The 2500-nt window shown below is 36.7% G+C and overlaps 1 protein-coding gene across 10 annotated transcripts in view; it reads left to right on the plus strand.

Annotated features, from left to right (window-relative positions):
* Nucleotides 1-2500, plus strand: part of LOC106872934 (poly [ADP-ribose] polymerase tankyrase) — a 180452-nt gene that overhangs the window by 40774 nt on the left and 137178 nt on the right. Inside the window, exon 1 of one of the 10 annotated variants that reach the window (XM_089359480.1) lies at nucleotides 2282-2317. The exons of 6 other annotated variants lie outside the window; for them this stretch is intronic. The gene's annotated coding sequence lies outside the window, so the exon portion shown is untranslated. Of the gene's footprint in view, nucleotides 1-2281; nucleotides 2498-2500 lie in introns of those variants that run through there. 3 more of the 10 variants (XM_089359482.1, XM_089359487.1, XM_089359488.1) reach the window with 3 other exon arrangements.

Raw genomic sequence — 2500 nt, forward strand, 5'->3', positions numbered from 1 at the left:
GGTATCTGATTCAACGGGTTGTATTTATGAGACAGCTTAGTTACTTGGCACAAAAGAACAGCATAAACTACATCACTTATTTTAGATAAACACAGCACATTTACTATCTATCTATCTATCTATCTATTTTTCTCTTTTACTTGTTTCAGTCATTTGACTGCGGCCATGCTGGAGCACCGCCTTTAGTCGAGCAAATCGACCCCAGTACTTATTCTTTGTAAGCCTAGTAGTACTTATTCTATCGGTCTCTTTTGCCGAACCGCTAAGTTACGGGAACGTAAACACACCAACATTGATTGTCAAGCGATGTTGCGGGGACAAACACAGACACACAAACATACACACACACACACACATATATATACACATATATACGACGGGCTTCTTTTCAGTTTCCGTCTACCAAATCCACTCACAAGGCTTTGGTCGGCCCGAGGCTATAATAGAAGACACTTGCCCAAGGTTCCACGCAGTGGGACTGAACCCGGAACCATGTGGTTGGTAAGCAAGCTACTTACCACATAGCCAGCCACTCCTACGCTTATCTGTCTATCTATCTATCTATCGATCGCTTCAGTCATTAGTGTGCAGCCATGCTGGAGCACCACCTCGAATGGTTTAATCGAACAAAATCATCCCTAGTATTTATAGTTTGTTTGAAAGCGTCGTACTTTTTCCTTCGATCTTTTTTGCCGAATCAGTTGTCAAGTTGTGGGGCGGGACACGGACACACATACACACGACGGGCTTTCAGTTTTCGCCCCCCCCCCCCAAATATACACACACACACACATACAAAACACACACACAATCTGAGCAAGATATCACATGAACACCCTCATCAGAGAATCCATTTTGTTATTCCGGTTTCGAATTAATCATTACGGACAATATAAGCACGTGTTTAAGGTATAAAAAAAAATGGGGAGACACATGCCTGTATATTTTCCAGTGCCGGATAAATGCAAAATGGTGAATAAAAAAGTATTGAAGATTTACATTTTTCCTGTTGCTTTTGTTACACGTAAATTTCTTAAAATTGCTTACTACTATTTAATGTCAAATATGAATTAAAAATTTCAGAAAAATACATTTATGTATAAGAAAGTTGTGAGTCTGATTTTAAAGAAAAAACGAAACGGAAATTTAGTAGCTACTATTTCACATTTAATACTTTATGTCTTGTCTTTAGACAATGGAACGAACGATCGAGGGCGTATCCATTGTTTAAGGTTGTGTGTGGTAAAGGGCATCAGTTGGCTTTTAAATTCGGCTCTGCTGGGGTTTTTTTGTGGGGGTCTTGTCGGACATTGATCATTTCGTTGTTGGCATTACGAAGATAAAGATCAGTTTGAGGGGGAGAATATTAAAGCGTCGTGTTAAAAAGCCAACGACAACACAAGAGTTAGGAGTCAGCCAGGCAGGCAATCCACACTGCCCCGTCGTCGCCGCCTTCATTCATTCATTCATTCATTCTCTCATTGACTGTTTTTCTGTTTCTTTCGCCCTCTCTCTCTCTCTCATATTTATCCTCAATTCTTTCTTCCTCGTCCATGCCCCTTCCTCTATTGCTCCTCCTCCTCTTCCTCCTCTTCCTCCCACCATTTTGTCAGCTCTATTCTTCCGTTCCTCTTTCGTGCATGTTTCGCTAGTCGTGGTTAGTCTACTCTTCAATTCTCCATTATAGACAGATAGCCATTGTCGTTTGATCAATCTCCCCCCCCACACACACACATACATACATACTACATATGCATATGTCTGTATAGTACATGCACTATATACATATATATATATATATATATATATATATATATATATATATATATATATATATATATATATATCTCTCTCTCTCTCTCTCTCTCTCTATATATATATATATATATATATATATATATATATATCGATGAGTTCTTGAAACTTGGTTCTTTTCCCTAAAACTATATATTTTATATATATTTTATCTATAAAGCTCAATTTAATTTTAATTTTTTATAAATTAATTTTAATTGAGTTTCTACCTGTAATTTTGGATTTTGTCCCTAATATTATTATTATTATTATATATATATATATATATATATAGACACACACATTGATGCATGCATTTTGGGTTTGTATTCTATTGCTAGTTGCATTGTCTGTGTTTGGATCTGTGAAAATTCAATCATTTAGCTTTTTTCCTTTCTTCAGCTAATAATCTTTCTCCCTCATTTTCTCTTTCTCTCTCTCTCTCTTCTTTTGCTTGCACATATACTCTCTCTTTCTCTCTCTCTCTCACGTGTGTAATATCTGAGCAATATTTTCTGCACTGGTGAGCCGTTGAACTTTTTCGTTTCCTTACATCTATATTTAGAAGAAGAAAAGAAAAGAAAAGGCATATTGTTGATTATATTTATTAATTATCATTTATTTCGTATTGCTTCGTGTCGAGCTGGTGGTGGTGATGATGGTGGGGGGATATTTCTTCAATGGATGCGTTTCAATGTTTATTGTA

The sequence above is a fragment of the Octopus bimaculoides genome, chromosome 11 (genome assembly GCF_046866305.1).
Source record: "Octopus bimaculoides isolate indiv1 chromosome 11, ASM4686630v1, whole genome shotgun sequence".
NCBI classification, from domain to species: Eukaryota; Metazoa; Mollusca; class Cephalopoda; order Octopoda; family Octopodidae; genus Octopus; species Octopus bimaculoides.